Below are 26,357 nucleotides of genomic sequence, written 5' to 3' on the forward strand. Positions count from 1 at the left end.
TGGGGCAGGAAGTATCTTCAAGGACCTGAATTCAAGGCCAGCAAATCCATTCTCACCTGGCCCCTCCTTCCAGGCCTCCTATACCTCTACCCAGGGCTTCTGTGGACAGTGATGGAGATGATGTAGGCATCAACCTTCTTGTTTTATTGATGAGAATACTGAGTCATGGATTGCTTATTATTTATTTATTTGCTTTTTGGGTCACACCCGGTGATGCACAGAGGTTACTCCTTGTGGTGCTCGGGGGACCATATGGGATCTGGGAATTGAAGTCGGGTCGGCCGTGTACAAGGCAAACACCCTACCTGCTGTGCTATTGCTCCAGCCCCATCCTGGGTTGCTTAAATATCTGCTGAGATCAAGTTGGTCTTCAGTGGCTGAGCTGGAACTGAAGCAGGACTGTGTTTTTTGTTTGTTTGTTTGTTTTTTGGGCCATACCTGGGGATCGAACCTGGGTTGGCTGTGTGCAAGGCAAATGTCCTACCAGCTGTACTATCACTGTGCCTCCATGTTTGTATTTCTGGGGCTCTGGGGCGGGACAGGGCCACACCTGGCAGAGCTCAGAGGCTACTTCTTATACTCCTGACCATTCCTGGCAGCTCGGGGTACTGTGCAATGCTGGGGGATCGAACTAGGCTTGGCTGCGTGCAAGGCAGGCACCCCACCTGCTGTGCTAAGACCCCCCAAGCACATTTCTTCTATTTCTGTCTCATTTCCCACTCGGGCTGGAGTGATAGCACAGCGGTAAGTCGTTTGCCTTGCGCGCAGCCAGCCTGGCTGAGCCGGGTTCGATTCCTCCACCCCTCTAGGAGAGCCTGGCAAGCTACCAAGAGTATTCCATACGCCAAACACAGTAACAAGAAGTTTCACGATGGAGACGTTACTGGGCCCGCTCGAGCAAATCGATGAACAACGGGACAGACAGTGTTCCCACTCAGGAGGTCTCATTTTCCAGTCTGGCCTCACCAGCACTCAGGAGGGACAAAGAGTCAAAACGTCAGAGCTGAGGATGAGAGTGGAGACTCAGGACGTGAGAACCGCTGGCTTTACGGCTTCTCAGGAATCCACTCGGGGAACAGAACCGGCACAGGAGATGCCTGTGACTGCACAAGCCTGCCCGCCCCTGGTCTCGGCCCTGCGCCCTCACCTACCCTCTGCCTGCACACATTCTCCCAACAGCTGCTGGCAACATCTGGGTCAGAGCCAGGAGGCGGGGCCACTTCCCCGCAACCCCCTTCCAGGATCTAAGATCTAAGATCACAGGCCCCTGCCTCTGCCGGGACCTGTCTTGGGAGCAGCCCAGGCAGGTCCAGGTCGGCAGAAGCAGTTCCAGAGAATCCTGGGGCCCTGCCCTCCCGCACAGAGAATTCCCCGGGGGCAGAGGCTAGGGAGAGAGCTTGGATTTCAATGCTCAGGCCTTCCTCGTGACTTTGCACTGGGGGATCACTCCTGGAGGTGCTCTGGAGACCATGTGGAATGCCGGAGATCAAGCCCAGGTCAGCTGTGAGCAAGGCAAGTGCTCTGCTCCAGGAGAGTTCGGATTGAAGCTGGAACCCGCGGGGGAGTTGAAATTAGTGCCAGTTGGACTTGCCTTGCCCGGGAGGGGACACAGGGCCTGGGCTGCGTGCGGAACCTTAGTTCTTAGCTCAGCCTGACAGGCCCTCAGGGAGCCTGTCTCCTCATCTGGAAGGATTCTGGTTCTGCCCCAACCCGGGGCCGTCTGGGTCCAGCAGGCAAGTGCTTTAACACATTCAGCCGCGGAACCCACGGGCTTTGCAACTGCATGTCCATCCCTTTGAGTAAGTTCATTTCCCTTCATTTCTTCTGCATTGTGCTTTGCTGAGTGCCATTAGCATGCACTCACAGGAGGAAAAAGTCAGAATCTGTGAGGGTGCAGAGAGAAAGAGGGCAAGCACTCTAATTCCTTGATTTCTGTGTCCCCAAGGCTAACAGTGTGGGTCTTGTCCTTCCTATTTTCCTCCTCTCTACTCTGTGCACGCATCTATCTTTGACTTCAGAGAATCACGGGGCGTGAATCGTTCTGTGATTCTGGGTTTCACATTATCTGACCATATTTCCAGCATCCTCCTTCACTGCCATCTCAAAGTAAGTATGTGAGGCCGGAGCGATAGTACAGCAGTAGGGCGTTTGCCTTGCACGCGGCCGACCCGGGTTCGATTCCCAGCATCCCATATGGTCTCCCGAGCACCACCAGGAGTGATTCCTAAGGGCAAAGCCAGGAGTAACCCCTGTGCATCGCCGGCTGTGACCCAAAAAGCAAAATAAATAAATAAATAAATAAATGGAAATATGTAAAATTTAAAATATGTGCTTTGGGAGCCAGAGTTGTAGTACAGTGGGCAGGGTGTTTGCCTTGCCTATGGCTGACCTGGGTTCGACCTCCGACATCCCATATGGTCCCCTGAGCACTGTCAGGAGTGATTCCTGAGTGCCAAGCCAGGAGTTACTCTTGAGCACCTATGGCTGTGATCCCAAAACAAAAACAAATGTTTTTTTTCCAAGCCCCTGTGCTCTCTCTCCCTCCCTCCCTCCCTCTCTCTCTCTACTCTTTTGCTCTCTCTCTTTCTCTCTTCAATAAAAATAATTTTGTTTCACTAAAAAATAAAGACATAAGGACTGGAGTGATAGCACAGCGGGTAGGGCGTTTGCCTTGCACGCGGCCGACCCGGGTTCGGTTCCCAGCATCCCATATGGTCCCCTGAGCACCGCCAGGAGTAATTTCTGAGTGTAGAGCCAGGAGTAACCCTGTGTATCGCCGGGTGTGACCCAAAAAGCAAATAAATAAATAAATAAATAAATAAATAAATAAAAATAAAGACATAAATAAATAAAAATAAATGCTGTGACCTCTAAAGATCTCCTCCTCCGTGGGGCTGGGTGATAGTGCAGTGGGAAAACATTTGCCTTGCATATGGCCACCCAGGGTTTGATCCCCAGCACCCCACATAGTCCCTCAGCCTCGCCAGGAGTGATTCCTGCGCACAGAACCAGAAGCAAGCCCTGAGCACTGCTGGCTGTAACCCGACAAAAAACTATATGGACTTCGGAGCCATGGGGGAGTCACAAACATTATCACCTCCTTTCTGTCCCCGCTGCAGAGAACAGAGGCTCCTCACCTGCCTGTCGGTCAGACGCCCCAAACACAGCGTCTCGTCCCTCAGTGCTCTCAGCTCCCTGGTGGCTCCCGAGAGGACAGACAGCATGACCCCTTGTTTGTTTGGAGGTCACACCCTCCTGGCCCTCAGGGGCTACTTGCTCCTGGCTGGGCACTGTGGGCTGATGGGCAGTCCACTCTCAGAGCTGGGGAGAGGGTGGAAAAGCGTGTGGTGCTGGGGACAGAGCCCAGGGGTCCTGTGTGCAGAGCTCTCGCGTGTGCGTGCATGTGTGCGTGCGTGCGTGCGTGTGTGTGTGTGTGTGTGTGTGTGTGTCCTTTTATAGCCCCTAGTTCCTGGACCAGAGTGATAATGCAGGAGTTAAGGCACTTGCCTAGCACATAGCTGACCCCAGTTCTGTTCCTGTACCCCGCACGATCCTCTAAGCAGTGCTAGGAGTGATCCCTGTGCACAGAGCCAGAAAAAGCCTCTGAGCACCTCTCGGTGTGTACACTCCTCCCGGACCCTCCAAAATTCCAAACCAAGTCAGGAGATATAGTATAGGTGATAAGGCACTTATCTTGTACGCAGCGGACCTGAGTTTGATCCCTGGCACCCTACATGGTCCCCTGAGCCCCGCCAGGAGTGATCCCTGAGTACAGAGCTGGGTGTAAGCCCTGAGCATCACTAGGTATGACCCCAAAAACAACAGGCAGAGCCTCTCTCCGTGTAGTGTGAGACTTGCGCCCCATAACAGGTGATGTCTCCCGGTCACCTGGTCTAGCTGCTGACCTTGGTCACCCCACCCAGGGTGGACAGCAGCTCTGTCAGGGACACCATCCAGAGAGATAGAGGGGCAGGGTACTGAAGTATGGAAGGAACCACAGACCCTCCTGGGCCTCCAGCCCATCTCTGGGACTCAGTTTCCCTTACTAGAAGAAGGGCGGGTCATCGCAGGGGCGACTGTAGAAACTTGGGTAAAAGTGGAAGCCACCAAGGAGACTTGGGAGAGCAGCTGGACGCCCCTTTCCTCTCCCTGCCGCCCCCCCTCTTTGACAGTGCCCCCCACCCCATTCCCGGCTAGCCTCTGCGTCTCTGCCTCAGAGCTGAGCTGTCCAAGGTGCTGCCCCCCACTCCCCACCTAGGGGTCACTCCCAACAGCACCTTCTGCTCTGTGCCCCCTGAACTCACCCCTGTTCAGGCCACTCCAGAGACCGAGTCCCAGTGCTCCCGAGTCACTCCCATTCCTCTGTTTATCTGTAAACTCTTCTCTGTCCTCTCCTCCCCAGCCAGTTAATCACCTTTTCTCCCTAATCAGATTTTGCTAGCTTGTAAGATCAGATCCTTCTAAGGACACTGAACTTGTATTGTAAATTATGTCTTTTGCATCGTTTACCTTAAAGCAATGTCCTTTCTGTATGGACACAGGGAGACAGTTAATATTATGCCTTGTAACTTGGGAGTTGATTGACTCCGAATAATATTTACTCCTGGGCATCTGCTTTCTTGACTCAGTTGCCCTTAGTTCCTAGCACCCCAGAAGAAGGGTCCCAAGGAGGGACTGAATGGACCTAGGACAAGCTGTGAGCTACCCTGGCATCGAAATGGGTCAGGCCAAAGTGCCACAGTACTCAACTCTAAGTTGAGGGCAGGATCATGGACATATATATACCCCCACTGTTGATTGCAAGGACTCCTGGGCAGGGGGTTCTCTGCTTCCCAAGGCCTTAGATCCCCCCCGTCTCTGCAGCAGACCCCTCCCCGACTGCCTTGGCCATTGGCTTCTCCCAGAGGACCTCACTGTCCACAGCTAGGCAGCTGGCGTGCTCCAGGCCCCTTCCTGCTCTGCTCAACCAGACTCCCCGATTCCTTCCTCTCCATCCAAGCCCTGAGCACCTCCAGAATCAGACTGGACACTGCCACCTTTCTCCCCCCTGACCCCCCCCTGCCTGGGATCAAACATCAGCCCCTCACCCTCGCAGCCCTGGTCTGGGGTCACCCGTGTCTCCTGCCTCGTGGTTGTGTCTGGCACACCCCTCAGCCGGGGTGGTCTATCCCCGACTCTGCCCGGCCGCCTCCTGGCCTTCTCCTCCTGTGTCCCCCTCGAGTGACCTCCTTCTCCCACACAATCTGAAGATGAGCCTCGCTTATGCCTCTGTGGATCACCCTGTGCTTTTCCTTCCCCAAAACCTGTGACTTTGCTAGCTCTCAGTTCACGGATGCCTCCTCCATCAGACCGTGAGCTCCCCGACACTCACTGGATTGACTCTGTTCCTGGATCTCAGCTGCTCACTGGGCTCCCCATGGGCCCCCAGGAAATTCCTTCCAAGGGAGCAGGGGGCGGGTAGGCTGTCCTGCTGCCATCTGTCCAGCAGGGGGCCTTGCAGGGCTGAACTTCACCTTGAAAGATGGGTCCATCTTTGGGTGCAGGACTGTTCCAGCCCCCACAGTGGGAGACACCAGATGGCACGTCTTCTTCCTGCCCTGGGGTGCTCGGCACTTCTCACACTTCTTTGGGCTTGTGGCTCTGCCTGGGGGAATTTTACCAGAGTCACCTGCAGATGCAGTTGCCGCTTGTAGCCAGATCTAAGCTTACACCCGTTTTTTTTTTTTTTTTTTTTTTTGTCCTCGGTGCCCTGAACACTCAGGGACCTGCAAGGCCAAGGGGAGTGACAGGAGCAGACCCCGTGGAAAGGGGGCCTTTCTGGTGGTCAGTAGGAAAGCTTCAGAGGCCTATTACCTGGGTCCTAATCCTGACTGTGCCTTATTGGCTGTGACACTTTGTCTCTCTCTTTTTTTTTTTTTTTTTTGCTTTTTGGGTCACACCTGGCGATGCACAGGGGTTACTCCTGGCTCTGCACTCAGGAATCACCCCTGGCAGTGCTCAGGGGACCATATGGGATGCTGGGAATCGAACCCCGGTCGGCCGCGTGCAAGGCAAACGCCCTACCCGCTGTGCTATCTCTCCAGCCCCTGTTTCTTCTTTTTTGGGGGTGGGGGTGGGGGCTACTGGTGGGGTTTAGGGGACCCTATGGCATGCAGGGGATTGAACCCGGGTTGCAAGGCAAACACACTACCTGTTGTATTATTGCTCTGGTCTGTGGGCATGTTTCAACTTGTGCCTAGTTTTCCTCCTTGAAAGTGGAAATAATACCTGTGACATGGAGTTGTCTTGGAATTAGAATGAGGAAATACGCTAAAAGTATATATTGCAGAAGGCACCTGTGTGTCGATGAAGCTCTGAATAGCGGTTTTTATATTAATGAGCATTCACCCCCATCGGGAACCCCCAGTCCCAGATATGGAGAAACTGTCCACTGTTGCATTCATGTGTTCGCCTTTGTTTCCTCTTTCTCTCTCACATTCAGCTCTCTCCCCCCTCCTCACACAAATCCTGTTCTCTTTCACACATACAATCATACTTCTCCCTCTCTCTCACACAGAGAGCCACTCCCTCTTTCTCTCTTTCACTCTCTCTCACAGACACACACACACAAACCCATTTTCTTCTTCATACAACATAGAACCATTCTTTCTCTTTTTCTCTCTTTCACACACAGACACACACATGTAGACCTATTCTCTCCTTCATACGCTGTTCACTGTTATCTTTGTGTCTCTACGTGTCTCTGTCTCTCTCTCTCACACACATAAATCCATTCTCTTCTTCACACTGTTCTTTCTGTTTCTCTGTATGTCTCTGTTTCTCTCTCTCTCTCACACACACACACACACACACACATACACATAGTTCTATTCTCTTCTTCACTGTTCTCTCTCTCCATGTGTGTGTCTGTGTGTCTGTCTCTCTCTCTTTCACACACGCACACAACCACAACCACAGGGGAAAGTGCAGGGACCGCACAGACTCCCCAGCTCTGGCTCTGGCCAGCTGAGGTGCCCGGGGAGCGGGCAGCTGCCCTTGGCCTTCCTGGCTCTGGCTTCAGTGCTGCTGGCCCGGCAGGACAGGTCGCCATGGCAGTGGGTGACCCGGTGGGCAGGCGGGCATGGCTGCTGCCCTTGGCTGAGCTCTGCTCTGGGGAAGGGCTGGCTTCCCGCCCAGTGCAGGCCCTCCTGCTGCCCACACGTCCAGCAGGCCTGGCAGCATGGCTGTCCCGAGCCCAGCGCGGTCTGTCCGTCCAGGGAGCGGAAGGCTGGGCCAGCTGCTGGAAAGGTTTGGCCTGGGCTCCTCCCACACGCACTCACACGGACCCCGAGAGAATCTGGGTTGTGCCCGCCCTGGAAAAACAAAACAAACCTGGAATTCCTTTTTTCTCACCTTGAAGGTGCTGAGCAGCACGATCGGACCTGTTCCTCAGTGGACCGGAGAGACAGGATGGCAGGGAGGGCGTTTGCCTTGCAGGCATCCGACCCGGGTTTCTTCTCCAGAACCCGTAGATTCCCCATGTCCTGCCAGGAGTAAGCCCTGAGCACTGCCAGTTGTGGCCTCAAAACAAACAGACCTGCTCTCCCGATGGCCGCTCTGCCGGACAAGTCTTTATTTAGCACCTACTGTGTGCCAGACAGGATTCGAATGGAGTCAAGACTGGCTGCGAGGGGGCAAGTTCCTGCTTTGATGGGCCGATACCCCGGTGGGGCAGACGGTCAGTAAATAAGCAAATGGAGCAGGAGCAGATAAGGACGGTGAGAATCACATCGGCCCTAACACGGAGAGTGAGGACAGCAGGGAAGGTGGGGCGGGGGCAGGAACGGCCCCTCCAGGGAGTCTCAGCAAAGATCTCACTGGGAGGAAGAGCGATCCAGAGCACGGAGGATGCTCCTTCTCCTAGCCAGCACGTGCAAAGGCCCTGAGGAGGGGTCCTGGGCCAGTTTGAGGAACTGAGAGCTGCTGGGCATAATCTGCTGTGAGATTCCAATGTGACACATTTTCCCTGATCTCTTTGTTGCCCCTTTACTCAGATCAAATTCTAGAATATTTGGCCAGACAGCCGCCTCGATGGCTAAGCACACCCTTTACATGCAGGCGGCCTGGGTTTGATCCCCAGTACCGCGTGGGCCTCTAAGCACTGCAGAAAGTGCTCCCACTACAGACCTGGGAGTAGCAAACCAGCCGAGTGCCACCAGGTGTGACCCCCAAACACAGGGCACTGAAGAGTCCCAGCACCTCCCACCCTTGCTTGTTGCTCCTCCCCAAGGGTGAGCTTCTCACTGTAGCTCATGATCACCTCTGCCTGCCTGGGGCCGCCTCCCTGCCTGCCCTGCAGCTCAGCCCCTGGCATTCAGTGGCTGTGCTCAGGGCTCTGCTCCTGTTGTCGGGGAAGCCCTTCCAGGGACGCCTCCGCCAGTCGGTGTCTCCCGCTCCCCTTGACTGACATCTGAACTCCTTCCAAGTTTCTAGCTGTTGAATAAAGCTACCGGGGACTTCCTGGCACTTGGCATGGCCCACAGAGTCAGGGGTCTGAGCCTTCGTGCCAGGCAGAGGCTCTGGGTCCCGGGAGGGAGAGGAGGGGCCCTCCCTGGTGCTGTGTCACTCCCATAATCCTTATCACCCCACAAGGAGCCCAGCAGGGGCTAGGCCCACTTTGCGGACAGGAGCGAGGATTGAGCGACATGCAGCCACATAGGGCAGGGCTGGGAGTGGCCAGCTGGGCCAGGCGGGGCATGGAACCATGGGCAGTGGCAACCTGGGTGGCTCCTGGTGGGACAGGTTCCTAGGGGAGCTGGCCCCAGCAGGGAGGAACGTTCGGCCTGGCCATGCTGTGTGGGGTGCCTCCTGGGTCCCTGGTGGCCGGGCTGGGTGGCCTCCCTGGGCTCCAGGTCCAGACTGTCTCTAACTTGCCGTGTGACCTGGACCAGGGGGCCTCGGGGACTCTCTAGCACTGGAGCCCATGGGTGCCCCTTGTTCCAGGCTGCTCCCCAGAGGCAAGGAGGTGGCTTTGAGACTCCCCCCAGACCTTCATAGCAGGTCTGCTCGGGCGGGACGTCAGGCCAACGCTGAACTCCTGGGCAGACTGTCCATGTCAACGGTTACTTTTCCCCCTCTGTGGATGATTTGGGGGTTTTGTTGGTTTGTTTTGGGGCCACACCCAGCAGGGTTCAGGGCTCTCCCTGGCTCTGCACTCAGGAATCACTCCTGGCAGTGCTCCCAGACCACCTGGGATGCCCGGGGATCAAACCTGGGTCAGCCGCGTGCAAGGCAAATGCCCTCCTCGCTGTCCCATCTCTCTGGACCCCCAATCGTTTTTGTTTTTGTTTGTTTGTTTTACTGTGGCAAAATCTATGGAGCATGAAGCTGACTGTTTAGCTTTCTTTCAAGTATGGGTCCAGGGGCTGGAGTGATAGCACAGCGGGTAGGGCGTTTGCCTTGCGTGTGGCCGACCTGGGTTCGATTCCCAGCATCCCATATGGTCCCCTGAGCCCCGCCAGGAGTAATTCCTGAGTGCATGAGCCAGGAGTAACCCCTGTGCAAAGCCGGGTGTGACCCAAAAAGAAAAAAAATCAAGTATGGGTCCAGGATGGTACTGTTAGGTCCAGTTTTAGTGCTGGGTGACCATCACCTCTCAGCCTTTCCTCCTTTGCCAGCGGGAATTCGTTTAAGAATGTTCTGCTTTCAGGGCTGGAGCGATAGCACAGCGGGTAGGGCGTTTGCCTTGCACGCAGCTGACCCGGGTTCGATTCCCAGCATCCCATGTGGTCCCCCAAGCATCACCAGGAGTAATTTCTGAGTGCATGAGCCAGGAGTAACCCCTGAGCATCGAGGGGTGTGACCCAAAAAGAAAAAAAATATGTTCTGCTTTCCCTGAGACGCCTGAAGAAGTGGAGAGAGGAGCGAGAGAGTGGGATCTGTGTGAGAGACAGGGTCCCCTGGACAGGATGCGAAGGGAAAGGGAGGGAATGGTCTCCTCCCTCCCAAACCCGCCTCTGCCACCTCTCTAAACAGCCCCAACCCCACCCCAGCCCCACATGCTGCCCTCTCCTCTCACCCACTTCAGGACAGTGGGCCCCTCTCAGAATCCTGCCCAGCTCCGCACTGCACCCCCCTCAGAGGCAAGAAAGTGGGCGGCGGCGGGGGGCCTCACAAGGGCTCTTGTCCACAGGCCCAGAGACTCAGGCGTCAGCTGGGTGTGAAGTCAGGCCGAGACCCACTTCCCAGGGAGACGGAGCCTGCCGAGTGGGAAAGGAAGGAGCGTTTGCTCTTGGCTCCAGCCCCCCGAGTGTGTGGGGTCTGGAGGGAGAACAACAGCCCGAGACCCCCCACCCCCTCAGTCTTGGAGGTTCCCACCAGCCTGTCCCACTGTGATGCTGAGGGGCAGCGAGGTAGCATTTCCCACGAGTGGGAAGGTGCCGATGCCCCCACGACAGGAAGGAGGAGAGGAGGGACTGTGCTCTCCAAGACAGGAAGGAGGAGAGGAGGGACTGTGCTCTGGTGGTCTCGGGATGTGGGGGAGGGGAGGTAGTCAGGTCCGCCAGCCCCTCATCCAGCCCGGAGCTCCAAGCTCCGTGTCGCCCGCCGCTCCTCCACCTCTCTGCGGCCCGATGTGTTCACTCACTGTAGAAGCAAGGGGGGCTGCTGCCGAGGCGAGGGAGGGCCCCGCGGCTGTGACCTCTGGCCTCAGCCTCAGTCAGCACCCAGGAGAGGCAGGGTCCTGGGGGGCGTTCCCACCGAGAGCCGTCCCACACTGATCTTCTGGGGCCTCACTCTGATGGCACCCAGGGGGGCGGACTGATCCCATTCTGCAGACCAGGAGATGAGGCGAAGGGACAAGGGGTAGGGCACTTGCCCTGTACACTGACCCGGGTTCGATCTCCAGCACTACAAGATCCCCAGAGCATGCCTGGAGTGATCCTTGAGTAAGTCCTGAGCACTGCTAGTGAGGCCTCCAAAACAGAACAAAACAAAGAAACAAAACACTCCTTGAGTGTTAGTGCAGCGGGTAGGGCGTTCGCCTTGCACGCGGCCAACCCGGGTTCGATTCCCAGCATCCCATATGGTCCCCGGAGCACCGCCAGGAGGAATTCCTGAGTGCAAAGCCAGGAGTAACCCCTGTGCATCGCAGGGCATGGCCCAAAAAGCAAACAAGCAAACAAAACACTCCAAAGGGACGAGGAGACTGAAGCTCAAGGAGGTGCCCTTCCAGGCGCTGTGTAGTCAGGATGAGGCAGGAAGTGGATCAGGACGTGGGTTTCTGGACGCCAATTTGCTTTCTCTTGCCTGGCGCCTCCCCTCTAAATTTCTTACACCGCTCGCTTGGCTCAGGCCCTGCCTTCCAGAGGGTCGGGAGTGGGATGTGGCTGCAAGGGATGTAAGAAGTGGATGGGGGCACCCAGTTTTCCCGAGCAGAGCCTGCTGGCTACATGGGGCAGCACAGAGGGCGGGTGGATGCTTCGCTCTTGCCCGTGCTCGGGGCAGCTAAGCCTGGCGGGGAGGCAGCTGAGCTCGGGAGTCAGGGTCCTGGTGGGGGCTGCATTTCCCCCTTCCCTGCTTCTTATGAAAGAGCATGGAAGAAATGCTCCTTATTTGAGCTGGCCACTGGGGGTAGCCCTGGCCAATCCCAGAACTGGCAGAGTAGCCCCTACAAAAATAACGAATAGGGGGAGCTTGAGCGATAGCATAGCAGGTAGGGTGTTTGCCTTGCACGCGGCCGAGTTGGGTTCGATTCCCAGCATCCCATATGGTCCCCCGAACACCGCCGGGAGTAATTCCTGAGTGCATGAGCCAGGAGTAACCGCTGTGCATCGCTGGATGTGACCCAAAAAGGAAAAAAAAATGAATAAGGGATTGGAGCGGTAGTACAGCGGGTAGGATGTTTGCCTTGCGATGGCCAAGCCGGTTTTGATTCGCGGCACCCCATATGGCCCCCCAAGTCCTGCTAGGAGTAATTCCTGAGTGCAGAGCCAGGAGTAAGCCTTGAGCTCTGCTGGCTGTGGCTCAAACCCCCCCTCCAAAAAAAAAAAAGAACAAAAAAAGGAATCTTATGGTGGAACACGGAGACACCGAGTGAGTAAATGAACTAAAACTGAGCCCCCCTGTGAATTCTCATCTCAGTGCTTGGTCCCTGCGGAACAGGCAAGTGAGGCCTCACTCTGCCTTGCACGCAGCTGACCCGGGTTCGGGTCTGAGACTCTCTGCGATTGTTCCTCTCCCTTCGCTGTATGAGGGAGCCCTGGCAGCAGTCAAGGCCAGCTGCCCTCTCTCCATGCCCAGGCTCTGTACTAGACAGGACCCTGGGTGGCTGGGCATCCTCTAGGCCCGGCCAGCACCCTCTCCTTGTTGGGGGGCCCCCATCGAGCACCCATGCCTTCTACACTCAAGGCCTGTGTGCTGTCGGTGTCTGTGCCCACCCATCTCTCCCTGTTGTTATTTTTGTGATGAGAGGCGCTGCCTGTACTTGGTTTTGTTGTTTACTGGGGGGGCGGGTCTCTTTGGCACTGGTGCCCGCAAGCACTTCGTATGATGTGTCCCAAATGGCAGGACTGCGCTTGGCCTGGGGGGCGGTGTCAGGGATCACACAGGGCCCCAGCTCTCCACCACAGTGCCACCCCAGGACATCCCCAGCCTGGCTTCCAACACTCTTGTTGTGTTTTGTGTTTGCTTGTTTTTGTTTTGTTTTGAGGTCACATCCAGTGGTGTTCAGGGTTTACTCCTGGCTTTGTGCTCAGGGATCATTTCTGGGGGTGTCTGGGGGAGCCCTGTGAAAGTGCTGGGGATAGAACCCAGCTCAGCTGAGAGCAAGACAGGTGCTTAATCTGCTGCACTATCTGAGTCCCTGTATGTTTGTCTAATAAAATTTTATTTTGCAGGGGCTGGAGCGATAGCACAGCGGTTAGGGCATTTGCCTTGCACACGGCCAACCCGGGTTCGATTCCCAGCATCCCCTATGGTCCCCTGAGCACCGCCAGGAGTAATTCCTGAGTGCAGAGCCAGGAGGAACCCCTGAGCATCGCCAGGGATGACCCAAAAAGAAAAAAAAATGCAGCAAAATTTACATTTATTACATGGTCATCTTAAGCTACAAACTAACATGTAGATTATCCTGCAAATCACATCACATGCCTGCTGAAATTTTTGAGCCACACCTGGAAGTGCTCTGGTGACGAAGCAGAGCTGGGAACCGAACCCGTCTTGCACGCAGGGCATGCACACGAGCCCTCTGCATCTTCTGTCCCAGCTTCGGGTACCCTCCGATGAGGCGTTGGCATTGGGGGCCTGGGAGGGGGCATTGGAGGGAGCAGTGTCATGGCACAAGGGTGAGGTGCTAGAGGCAGACAGACCTGTGCATGCAGAAGGGGCCTTGGAGTCTCCAGGAAGGGACGCGAAGGGGGGGGAGGAGGCGGGGGACTTGTGCCCTTCCCAAACACAGACACTCCATGACCTGCCTTTAGAAGCACCCACGCGGCTGTCCCAGGCTCCAACACTGGACATTTTGCCTTCAGAGGGTTGGAGAGAATCCAGGGAATCTGTCTGGAGCCCGTCCCCCTGGCAATACCAACATGTGGGCCGGGGGAGGGCTGGGGGGCAGGAACAAATGCCCAGACTTGGCCCGCATTTTACCCCAATGCCAGGACAGTGAATGCCTGTGTGAGGTGGTTGGGGGCGGGCGTCCCTGAATGGGCCTTCCAAGCAAACGAAGCTTCTTCCTGGCTCTCTTTGTGTGAATGTGTTTTCCTGCCTGGGAGTTTGCTTTGCAGAGGGACAGTGCTCATAAGCCTCCCCTGCCCCCCCACGCCCCTCCACTGCTGGGACACAGAGACGGCTGAGCAAGGGGCCTGTGGTCTCCCGTGGCAGCCACTGTGGAGAGAGTGCAGGGGTCAAGACGCTTGCCTTGCACGGAGCCCACCCAAAACTCTGGCTTTGCAAAGGCCCCCAGGACGGCCAGGAAGGATCCCTAAGCTCCAGCAGGTGTGACCCCAAAGCCCTCCCAAAGCAGAGAACAAGGAAGCGGCTGCACAGTGCTCCCTAGTTTAAGCTGCCAGTCTTCTCTCGCACAGTCTCTCACCACCGCTGACCTCACCAGCCCGGCAGGATCTGTGCTTGGCCGAACAGCTCCAGGCCACTGTGCTATAAGTGGGCTGCCGGCGCCGGAAGCGTCTGTCTGTCTGTCTGTCTGTTTCTCGTTTGGCTGGACCCTGCGCCAAGAGTGGGCAGCCCCTTCCAGCCCTCATCAAAGCCTTCCTCTATCACTACCGAGGCTGCAGAGGGTGAGTGGGGGAGGGGGGCTGGCAGGGAATCACAGGGCCTGCGAGTGCTGACACCGAGACCGGGACTCAGGAGGCTGGGCCTGGACCGAGTGACCTTTCCCAGGCACTGACCGGTTCCACTTTCTCACGCTGCGGGGCCCCTCCTGGAATGTTCCAGGCCAGCAGGCGCGCCCGGTGCGCGGCTGCCTGGGGAGGGCGCTGTGCTCCTGGGGGGCCTGAGCTCCCCGTGGTCCGGAAGAGGCCGCCTGGACCTTCCCGCCCCCTGCCCGCCGGCCCCTGCCCTGCCCCCAGCTCCCAGCCGCATCCTCCCCAGCGCGGGTCGCAGAGAAACACCCTCGCGCGCCAGAGTGGGGTTGCCTGGAGACTGGGGGCGACGGATCTGGGTGATTTAAAAGGCGAGGAAGGGAAAGAGGGGAGGGACGGCAGCCCAGCCGCCTGTTCAGGGACCAGGGATGGAGGGGCTGGGGGGCGCCGACACCCCCGCGGCCCCTCCCCCACTCGCTGGTTCCCAGGAAGGGGGGCGGGCTGAGATTCTGCGGTGGCCGGTGGTGACAGCAGGACAGTGGGTAGTGGGGCTCCGGAAGGAGTGTGGAGGCCCTGAGAAGGGGAGCCCAGAGGAAGGGGCCCCTGGAGGGCGCCCAGAAGGCCCCCCCCCTCCCGGTCAAGGTGCTGCGTTTCCTGCGGACCCAGATTCCATCTCTGGTACCAAGGGTGACGCCCTGAGTCAGGAATAGCCTCTAGGCAGGCTAGTGGCCTACCCTTCCCTGCAAGCGCACACAGACACACACACCACACACATATGCATACACACACATCATACTACACCCAACACATACACACCACACATATATACACAGACACGCACAACACATATCACACCAGACATACATACAACACACACAGTATATATACACACAAACACACCACACACATACCATGGACGCAAAAAACTCATACACACACAGAGGACTTTTTTTTTTTTTTTTTTTTTTTGCTTTTTGGGTCACACCCGGCAATGCACATGGGGTTCCTCCTGGCTCTGCACTCAGGAGTTACTCCTGGCGGTGCTCAGGGGACCATATGGGAAGCTGGGAATCGAACCCCGGTCGGCCGCGTGCAAGGCAAACGCCCTACCCACTGTGCTATCGCTCCAGCCCCCCCCTTTTTTTGTTGTTGTTGTTTTGAGGCCTGGGATGGAGCCCCTGGGGTGGGGGAGGGGAGGCACAGCCCTGCACCCACATGGCCCATGGAGCCAGCCCAGCGGAGGGGACCTGAAGAGACGCATCCTGCTCGGTGTCCCTGCCCTCCCCTCATGCCCCCTCCCCCCACACCTGCTTGTCGAGAGTTTGACATTCCTTCCTTTCCTTCTTCCTTTATCTCCTTTATCTCGGAGGAGGGCTCCCAGGGGTGAGCGCCTTGCTTGAGAGGAGGCACGAACAGTGAGTGCTCAGGTCTGTCTGCTGTGTCTCTCTGCTGCCGGAGCAGGAAGCAGATCACCCGGACAGGCCGTGGGGACATCAGGCATGTCACAGTGCTGCACACCCCTCCCCACTCCCTGGCTGTGCCTACCCCAGACCTCTCTCTGCAGTGCTCAGTCTGTGAGCACTGAGGGCCGCTGGCGGAGGTCTTGCTCACCTCCGCACCCTCCTTGCACCCAGGATCAGGCGGTGCCCCTTGAAGTGTTTTCTTTTCTTTAGTTTTGGGGTCACTCCCCGAGATGCTCAGGGGTTACTCCTGGCTTTGCACTCAGAAATTATACTCCTGGTGGTGCTTGGGGGACGCTATGGGATGCTGGGATTCGAACTTGGATCAGCAGTGTGCAAGGCAAGAGCTCTACCCTTTCTTTGCCTCTCTCTCCAGCCGCCTTGAAGTTTTTGTTTTGGGGACACACCTGGTAATACTCAGGGCCTACACCCAGCACAGTGCTCAGGACAGGGTTGTTTCGGGGGCCGTGCGGTTCCGGGATGAAACCCAGAGCTCCTGCATGCAAAGCCTGAGCTCAGCCTTCTGAGTCACCTCCCCACCCTACCCTTCATCTTTTCGCTAGGGCAGATGTTGCGACACTTGCTGGCTGGTTGGGAGTCAGGGCCTGGATTCCTGAGCAGGTATACCCTACCAGCTGAGAGTTCAACAAGGGGCACTAAGTGGGTGGGCTAGGGAGGGCTGCAGGGTGTGAAGGCATGGGGTTTCTGACCTCATGGAGTCTGGGATGCCCCTCGGAGGAAGGTAATTCTTTGGTGGTGTGGCTTTTGTTTTGTTTTGTTTTGGGGTCACATCTGGTGGTGCTCAGGACTTAATCCTGGCTCTGTGCCCTGGGTTCATGCTTGGCATACAGAACAGGCACTATACCTGCTGTACTAGGGCTCCGGCCTGTGTCTTCAAGCCCTGAATTGAACTCCAGGCACCTCATGAAGAGGGGACTGGATCGGAGGCGGAGCAGTGGAGTGGAGGGGCAGCAGGAAGTAGGCGGCAGGTCAGAGGTCATGTGGCTTGGGAGAGACTGACTCCCAGACACCCTCTCAGGAGGGACTACGTGGACCCATGTCCACGGCAGCTCTATGGCCATCAGAGCAAGGCCAGGCCGGGTTCCCGTCCTTATGTCAATTGCTTGGACGTAGGGTCCCTAGGCCTGTGTGTGGCTTGGCACAGAGCGAGGAGCAGAGAAGAACACTAGGCCTGTTTCTTGGCTTTTTTGATCCTGGGGTCAAGAATCTTCTTTTTTCTAATTTAATTTTAATTTTTTGTTTTTAATTTTTGTGCTATACCTGGCAATGCTCAGAGTTTACCGCTGGCTCAGAAATTGCTCCTGGTGGTTCAGGGGACCACATGGGATGCTGGGGATTGAACCTAGGTCGACCGCATGCAAGGCAAATGCCCCCCACACTGAAAAACCTCCCCAGCCCTTCAAATTACCTTTTGTACTGCCTTGAACCTGCATCTTTGCCTCATGTGTGCCTGTTGGATACTGATTTTCAGCCTGAGTGTCCCGGAAGGGCTTGGGGCTTCCCTCTGCTTCTGAACTTGGGGTTCTTGCCCAAGAACACCAGCGTTGCTTGCTCTGGCGGAGAAGGCAAAGGACAGACTTGGGTCATGATTCTGGAAGTGCACAGTGGGGGTTTTGGGAGCGTTGGTGGCTGCTCCCCTGGTGTGGTGCTGTGGCTGGTTGTGTGTGCCACTCAGACACACACCGTCCCCCTTGCCGACTCGCACACACACTCTGATGTTCTCAGCAAACACGAGCTCACACACACCACACACACATCTGGGTACCAGGCCCTGACATTCTTTTTTTTTTTGCCTTTTTTTGGGGGGCGGGGGGAGGGTCACACCCAGCAATGCACAGGGGTTACTTCTGGCTCTGCACTCTGGAGTCACGCCTGGCGGTGCTCAGGGACCATATGGGATGCTGGGAATTGAACCCGGTTGACCGCTTGCAAGGCAAACGCCCTACCCGCTGTGCTATCGCTCCAGCCCCAAGGCCCTGTCATTCTTGAGAAGAGAAGGTGGTGTCTCAGGTGCTTGGGTGTTGGGGATGTGGGGTGGCAATGTGGCACTGGTGTGGGTACGGGGAGAGAGGCTGGTACTGAACCCTCTAGATTCATGGATCCTGTTTTCGGGGGCTTCTGTAAGGCATTCTTTCATTCTTTTCAGTGTATTCCCCTTCCAGGGGTGCTGGGGTTGGTGTTGGAATATTGAATGCCTGTAACAAATGATCATGAACAACTTTGTAAACCAGAGCGTTTAAATCAAGAAGGGGGGAAATAAATGTATTCCCCTTCCTTTTTTTTTCTTTGTTTTTTTTTTTTCCTTTTTGGGTCACAACCAGCGATGCTCAGGGGTCACTCCTGGCTCATGCACTCAGGAATTACTCCTGGTGGTGCTCAGGGGACCATATGGGATGCTGAGAATCGAACCTGGGTTGGCCATGTTGGCTGCGTGCAAGGCAAACGCCCTACCCGCTGTGCTATCGCTCCAGCTGCTCTTTTTTTTTTTTCTTTGGAGGGGAGGGTCTGGACCACATTTGGCAGTGCTCAGAGCTTACTCCTGGCACTCTGCTCAGGGGTCACTCGTGGCAGTGCTCAGGGAACCATTCGTGGTGCTGAGGACTGACCTGGGTTGGCTACGTGAAAGACAAGCATCCTACCCTCTGACTATCTCTCGGCTGTTTGGTCCCTTGTTATTATTTTTCGATCACACCTGGTGGCACTTGGGAACCACCTCCAGCTCCCTGCGTGGGGATCACTCGCAGACTTCCGGTGGTGTCTGGGGGATCATGCAGGGTGGGATGGAACCCAGACCTCTTGCATGCAAGGCATGTGCTCCAGCCCCAAACTCTTTTTCTCTCTTTTTCTCTGGGCCTTTTGTCATTGCTGTAACTTAAACACTTGGTTGTGGTTGTGGAGCCTTGGAGCAGTGCTGGGTGTTGAACTTGAGACTTGAGGTTGCAGGCTTGGAAAGCCATTGCTGTGCCACTGAAGGAGTCCCTTGAAGGTATTTATGTTTGACAGGGGACCCAAGCCCTGGGCCTGCAGACAGCCGGAAATGCAGGACTTGCTGTTAGAGGGACCCCAGGGTGCTGGTGATGGATGGGTGATGTTCAGGACAGGTGGGGTGCTGGTCTGGCTGGGGTCTGTGGCCTGTCCCGAGACATCTTCAAGTCCAGATGAGACGGCCAGTGGATAGAGCCTGTGTCCAGTGCCACCCAAGACTGTGGGCCCTGTCCTTCCTCGGCAGTGTTGGGTGCAGGAGGAAGAACCTGCTGTTCTGGGCTGTTTCCTCATCCAGGGACACCCTGAAGGCCTCTTGTCATTGTTCTTGGGGATCAGGAGGGGTATGTGGGGAGGGTGCTCGCCCACTCTGGACAGAGAAGAGGCTGCTCACTCCCCCTGCAGCCCTGCCTGCGGGCAGGCGGTAACAGGTGAGGAAGGATTTCCCCAGAGTGGAAGGAAATGACTCACCAAACTCAGCCAAGCGAGGAAGCCGCCGTGGCGGGGGGCCCTGGATATCCGCACGTGCGTGGTGCCGGGGAGCGAGCCATGTGGTTCAGGGGCCACCCCCGGGGGCCAGCCCAGCTCTGCCAAGGTGCGGGCACAGGGCGTGAGCGCATTACCCAGGGCCAAGGGAGCGGGGGATCCGTCCCCTTTCCAACGAACTTGCTACTGTTCGCCTCCCGCGGCTGAGAAGCGCTTTGGGGGCGCGCGGGGCCCAGTCTGCCCACGCACGCACGCAGCCCTGCCCGGGGCCCAGCGGAAGCCCTGCAGGCCAGGTGGAGCAGCGGCTTCTTGCAACCTGAGCCCGGGTGCAGGTTCGGGTCCCGCCGGGGCCAGGCCGGGCTGATTTAAAAGGCGCAGGGGCCAGGGAGCCGGGGCCGGGGGCGGGCGTGGGCGGCGCTGGACTCCCTTCTCCCGTGCCGGAGGCTGGCTGCAGGGTTTGGGTGGCTTCCAGAAGGCTCCGGACCAGGGAAGAGGAACTGGCTTCCCAGGCGGTCTCCCCCGCCCCCGAGTTTTCCTCCTCGCGGAGGGCGGAAACGAGCCGGGGAAGGTGGGGCCAGCCCGTCCCTCCCCGCGCCGCCGCTCGGGATCGGGGGTGCCCACCGGGGCGCGGCTGGGGTGAGTGCGTGTGCCTTTAAACCCGAGCCCCCCGCCCCCCAGAGCGGCCCGGGCCGGGGCTCGGGCGGGCCGGGCGGGCCCTGGCGCGGTGATTGGCGGCCCGGCGGGGTCCGCCCCTCGGGTGGGGGACGCGGGGCGCGGCGGGCGCGGGCTCCTGCTGCCGTGGCCTCGCGGCGCCGCCTGCCCGGCCCCCGGACGGGCCGCGGAGTCGGGAGGAGCGCGGATGCCCCTCGGAGCGAGGGGCGGCCAGGTACCGGGGCCGGCGAGGGGAGGGCGGGACCGGGGTCCCCGCCGCGCGCGCCCACCGCCCACCCACGTCCGCTCCCGGAGGAGAGGTCCTGGGCCGCGGCGGTGGTACCCGGGAGAGGAGCGGGACGCACGCCTGCAGGCGCGGGTGGTCGCCCGTGGCTCGGTGTCCCTCGGGCTGCAGGACGCCGCACTGGCCACTGCCCCTTCTTCGTGGCCGGGCCTGGGGCGCGGCTTCCTGGAAGCTGGAGGGGGTCGGAGGCGCCGCTTCAGCGCACGGGGGGCCCCTCCGGGATTGAGGCCCCTGGATCGATCCGATCCGTCGGTGGCGGAGGAGCGCGGAGATCCCAGCGTGCGCAAACTTCGTGCGCGCGCCGGTTCCCTCCCGCGCTAGGTTGGAGACCCCCGGGGGAAACTCCCTTCCAGCTTCGAGGGGCAGTGACCCATCAGAAAGCAAACTGGTGGGAGGCAGGAGGCTCCCCCACCCCCTGCGCGCGCTTATTTGGGGTGTTTGTTGATTTGGGCTGCATGGGGTGTACTCAGCGGCTGCTCCTGGTGCGTGGGTGGGGGTGGGGGTGGGGGGCGGTCGCTCCCCACCTGTCTGTCTGGGACCTAAGGGGCCGCCGGATGCAAAGCATGCCCACTAGCTGGCCCTCTGGGCCACCGCCTCCCACGCCGGCAGCTCAGTCTTTAAAATGGCCAGGGCGGTTGAACCATTTTTTTTTTTTTTGTTCTGTTCTGTGGGCTACAGCCGGCCTTGGTCAGGGCTTACTCCTGGCTCAGTGCTCAGGGATCACTCCTATGGGGCTGACTCGAAGGACTCATGAGATGCCGGGGATCAGACCCGGGTCAGCCACATGCATCTTAACCCCCGTACTATGTCTCTGCCCCCGATGAGCCATTTTCCTAGCTTTGGGGAGTCAGAGGTGGAAGCAGAAGTCCTGCCTTCACATAGCTTCCAGCGTCCAGCCATGCCTTGGCTCTCAACCAGGGGACAAACACCTCTTCAAAGCCAGGCACTGGACCTTGGTGGGAGGGTTCTCTCCTAAGGTAGCTGTCCCAGTGGTAAAGACCAGACATATGCACCCAGAAAGTTTGTGGGTGAGTCCTGAACTGCTTGGCAGTAGTGGCACAGATGCTAGGAGGAGACGCTTTGCCAGACAGAGGCTTCCTTTGCTAGGGTTGCAGACCCAGTTCTTCAGTGACTGTGTTTAAAACGTTTCCTCTCAGGGGCTGGAGCAATAGCACAGCAGGTAGGGCATTTGCCTTGCATGCGGCCGACCCGGGTTCGGTTCCCAGCATCCCATATTTATGGTCCCCTGAGCATCGCCAGGGGTAATTCCTGAGGTATTACCAGAGTACAGAGCCAGGAGTAACCCCTGTGCATCGCTGGGTGTGACCCAAAAAAGGAAAAAATAAAATAAAACGTTTCCTCCCAGGATCACTCAGTATCATGGGCTGAGACCCTCATGTGTGTGTGTGTGCGTGTGTGTGTGCGTGCGTGTGCTTGTTCCAGCTGCTGTATTTTGGGAGGAACCCATCTGTCTGGGTCAGGCAGATCATAGACCTCTTCCGGTGGCCCCAGGACTCCTGAGGTTTGGGGGCTCCTTTCAGCCTTTCGGAGGAAGCTGTTACTTCCTTTCCGGAGAGCCTGTCACTGGGGGTTGGGGGGAATTTGGGAGGCTGGAGGCCACGGGCCTGACCGTTTCCTGTCTGCGCAGCGGGCGCTGTCCCCTTTGCTGGGCCTGGGTATTGATGGTGCACGTGTGAGACAGAACAGGGTGATCAGAGGTGGGTGATACCTGGGGCAGTCCTGAGCTCTGCTCTGTGACTCTGAGGTGGTGGGGACTCTGCCTGTCCTCTGCCACCTCCACGAGCTTCACTTGTCTGGCACACTTTGTGGAGGTGGCCCAGTGCTCAGGCCTGGAGCCGCCCTGGGCGTGGTGGGCAGTGCTGAGCTCAATTCTCAGCCCTTGGCCAGCTCTGTGAGTGGTGGATACCCCCACCTGTTGATCAGGTGTCTCGCAGTTTGCCATCCAGGCGCTGAGGGGGAGGCGGGTGTGGGCAGACACGCCCACTGGTGGGCATACCCACAGTTCCAGCCAAGAGGAAGTGGTTATAGCCATGGGCAGACAGACAGAGGAAACCCACAGCCACATAGGAGCCTGTCTATGGGGACCCCAACTCGGGTCACCCCCGAGACAGCCACACCGTCCCCGGGTCTGATATTCCCACACAGATGGGGAACACGTGGCTGTGGTCAGACATGGGCCCCCTGAGGTCTAAACACAGATGGGAAATGGTTCTCACGGGACCGAGACCTGGAGTCCCTAGGATGTGGCTGTGTACCTGAGAGGCCATGAAGTGGATGGAGTGGGCGGGTCTGGGGGGACACAGGCCACTTCATGGAGTCAGGTCACCTGAGTGCAGTGCCCCCAAGTGTGCGGGGTGCTGTGTGCGTCTGAGGGACCCACCGCTCGCTCTCCTGATCCTCGGGCATCCAAGGGGCTCTCCTGCTTGCAGGAGGGTGCAGCCCTTCATTTCTCCTACTCTGGAGGTGAAGACCTCGGGGCCCAGGGTCCTGTTACTTCCTCAGAGATGAACCCTCTGACCGCACCCTCCCTGCCACCTGGAATCTTGGGGTCTCCAGAGCTTCCTCAGTGAGGAAGGGAGTTACTGGGGTGCATTCTTTCTGGCAGGTCCCAGCCCGGGGTTAGAGAAGGAGCTGTTGGATAGTGGGGTCCTTTTTTTTTTTTTTTCAGTGTTACAACTCTTTTATTTGCAGCTTGCAAGAGATCTACAGCAGCATATGTTTAGAACAGGAACCCGGCAGTAACTTTCCAGCAATCTCCTCCTGCAGATTTCTTTTTTAAATTGAATCACTGTGAGATAGACCCTTACAAAGCTGTTCACGATCGGGTTCCAGTCATATAGTGTTCCAACACCCGTCCCTCCACCAGTGCACATTTCCCAGCACCAGTGTCCCCAGGTTCCCTCCGCCCCACCATATCCTCCCCCCAGCCTGCCTCTATGGCAGGCACTTCTCTCTCTCTCTCTCTCTCTCTCTCTCTCTCTCTCTCTCTCTCTCTCTCTCTCCTTTCTCTCCTTTTGGGCATTGTGGTTTGTAATATAGATACTGAGAGCTTATCATGTAGATCCCTTTACCTGCTTTCAACACTCTGGACAGTGTGACAGTGGGGTCTTGACATGACCATTATTCCTCATCCCGAATCCTGGGCCTTAGAACAAGAAGTACTTCTGGTTGTTGTTTTGGTGCCCCATGCAGTGATGCTCAGGGATTTCTCCTGGCTCTGTGCTCAGGAATCACTCCAGGTGGTGCAAAGGGACCTTATGGAGTACAGGGGATTGAACCTGGGTCAGCTTCGTGCAAGGCAGACAACTTCCCTGCTGTGCCATTACTCTGGCCACTGGGCCATTTTCTTTTGTCCTGGTGCCCAGGGCCTTTTCCTGACTCTGCTCAGAAGTGACCCCTGGCCGTGCTTTGGACCATATTGGGTGCCGGGGATCGAGTCTGAGAAGCCAGGTGCGAATCTGGTGCCTTGAGCCTTCCCCTCGCTCTCCGACCCCTGAGCAATCCGCCTGCTCCTGAAGTTCATCTTTAAAACAGGGCTAGGTGGGGCTGGAGTGATAACACAGCGGGTAGGGCGTTTGCCTTGCACGTGGTCGACCCGGGTTCGATTCCCAGCATCCCATAGGGTCCCCTGAACACTGCCAGGAGTAATTCCTGAGTGCAGAGGGCCAGGAGTGACCCCTGTGCATTGCTGGGTGTGACCCAAAAAGCAAAAAACAACAAAAAATAAATAAAAGACCAGGGCTAGGAATTTTGGGCGCGATGGAGTGTCATGGGGGTTAAGTGTGAGGTCCGCAGGGCCAGCTGCCTTGGCTCCTCCGGGGGGGGGCTGTCCCATGTCCAGCTCTCCAGCTCTGCAGCTGCCTCGACAGCCAAGCGGGCACCTCCAGTTTGAGAGGTGGGGGGCTCTTTGTCCTCTCCCGCCACTCACTAGTCACTCCTTGGTCTCCAGGGGCCTCCACACACAGGGTGGGAGTGGCGGGCATTGGAGGCCAGGCCGGCTGCTGGAGGGCCTCTGGGAGGGGAGCCAGTGGTTTGCTAAGAATAGCCCCAAATCATGGCTCTGCTTCCCCCCTGGGCAGCGTTTCTTCCCTGCCAAGCCCAGGCACTTGCCGAGGGGCCTTTCATGTGTCCCGCACTCAGCAGGGCTGGGCCTGGACACTGCAGGCTGGGCTGGGAGGTCGCTTGCCTCCTGGCCTCGGGTCCTGGCAGAGCCCCGGGAGCCAGCAGGCCCGGAAGCCTGGCCCTGGGGTCTCCGAGTTCCTCTTTTGCTCAGAGCAGCTTTTGACAACTGCTCCCTTGCCCAGCTCTTGCCTATGGACCTGCAAAATGAAGAAGAGCATCCTGCTGGAGCCAGAGAGGGAGGACAGAGGGCAGGACATAGGCCTGGCACGCAGTGGACCCTGGTTCCATCCCTGGAACTGCATATGGTTCTCTGAGCCTTGCCAGGAGCAAGATTTGAGCACTGCCGGCTATGAACCCAACCCCCAAACAAACAAAATAAAACCAACCCCCCAACACCACCTCACCCCACCCCTGCCAAAGTCGCTCTGCCAGGGGCTGCAGAGCTCACTCCTTGGGCCGAGCACGTTTTTGTTTTTCTTTCTTTTTTTTTTTTTTTTTGCGTTTTGGGTCACACCTGGCGATGCACAGGGGTTACTCCCGGCTCTGCACTCAGGAGTTACTCCTGGCGGTGCTCAGGGGACCCTATGGGATATGGGGGGATACTGGGAGTCGAACCCGGGTCGGCCGCGTGCAAGGCAAATGCCCTACCCGCTGTGCTATCTCTCCAGCCCCTTAGCACATGTTTTACATGCAGACGGCACAGGTTCTGTTCTTGACACCGTCTGGTTCCTTGAGCACCACCAGGAGGTTACCTAGCGCTGTGGCCACCAAACCAACGCACTGCAAAGCCCCCCTACCCCCACGACTAGAAACTGAATCGCAGCTCTGGCTTCCTTCACTAGCTCCGTGCCTCTGGCGGGTCCCCTGGCTTTCTGTCCCGGAGTTATGTGGCTGAGCAGTCTCTCCTTAGAGGGCTGTGGCGAGGATGGAAGGTGGGGTGTGCGAGTGCCCATGTGTTTGGGAAGCAGTTGGCACCCTGCTTGGCATTCCCTGGCAGAGGGAGGTGGTGTGGGCGCAGGGCGGGCCTCGTGATCTGAAGGCACTCGAGGCATGTGGATTTCGTCCCGGGCCTTCCGTGGCCCTGGGTTCAGTAGGAGGTACAGGTAACCACAGACTTGCTTGGGTCCCACACCCACGTGTACATTCCACATGAGCCCCGGTGCCCTCTGAAGTGGGCCTGGAGGGGTGGGGCTCTGGGGGGGACCGGGAGTTTGCAAGAATGGGCTTCCCGGGCAGAAGGACCCCCATGGAGGTGTGGGATCTGGCTGAGTCCACGGATCTGGGGCGTCGGGCATGGCATTCCCGGCTTATGGAGAGAGTCTCGGACCTCCTGTCCATCCCGGCTGGGGTCCTGGGAGTCCTGGGTACATACACATGAAGGTTCAAGAAATCGGGGCCCCTCACTCTGCTTTTAAGAGACTCGTTCTCAGTGCGCCATTGTCTGTGCTGCCTGGATTTTCCTGGGGCGACTTTTCTTTTTTCAGCTTGGAGGCCCTGCCCAATGCTGCTCTGGGCTTGCTTCTGGCTCTGTGTTTAAGGATCACTCCTAGGGAGACTCAGGGGGACCTTAGGGGATAGACCCTGGGTTGACTGTGTGCCAGGCAAACTCCTTAACCCTTGTACTATCTCTCTGTCTCTCTGTTCCCATTTATTTCTTTTTTGGGGGGGGGGGTTTGTAGAGCCTGGGACTCCAGACTGCTTGTTTTGGTTTTGGTTTTTTGGGTCACACCTGGGGATGCTTAGTGGTTACTCCTGGCTCTGCACTCAGGAATTAACTCCTGGCGGTGCTGGGGAGGGGTGGGGGTGGACGGCATGTGGGATTCTGGGGATTGAACCTGGGTCAGCCACGTGCAAGGCAAATGCCCTCCACACTGCTGTCGCTCCTGCCCCTCCAGCCTGCTCTGTCCAGGCTGTTCCTGGCGCTTCCAGCTGCTCTTTGAGTTCTTGCCTGTCTTTGTTCTCAGCCTGTGGGGCAGCAGGTCCCCCTCAGGAGAATCCTTTCCTAAGGAGTGA

General features: G+C 57.6%; 1 protein-coding gene across 1 annotated transcript in view; it reads left to right on the top strand.

Moving 5' to 3' along the window:
- The first annotated feature begins 19,993 nt into the window (after positions 1–19,993).
- Positions 19,994–26,357, top strand: part of PALD1 (phosphatase domain containing paladin 1) — a 53,038-nt gene continuing 46,674 nt past the window's right edge. The window contains exon 1 of the mRNA XM_056113453.1: positions 19,994–20,132. The gene's annotated coding sequence lies outside the window, so the exon portion shown is untranslated. The remainder of the gene's footprint in view (positions 20,133–26,357) is intronic.

This window comes from Sorex fumeus, unplaced genomic scaffold (genome assembly GCF_029834395.1).
Source record: "Sorex fumeus unplaced genomic scaffold, SorFum_2.1 ptg000020l, whole genome shotgun sequence".
NCBI lineage: Eukaryota > Metazoa > Chordata > Mammalia > Eulipotyphla > Soricidae > Sorex > Sorex fumeus.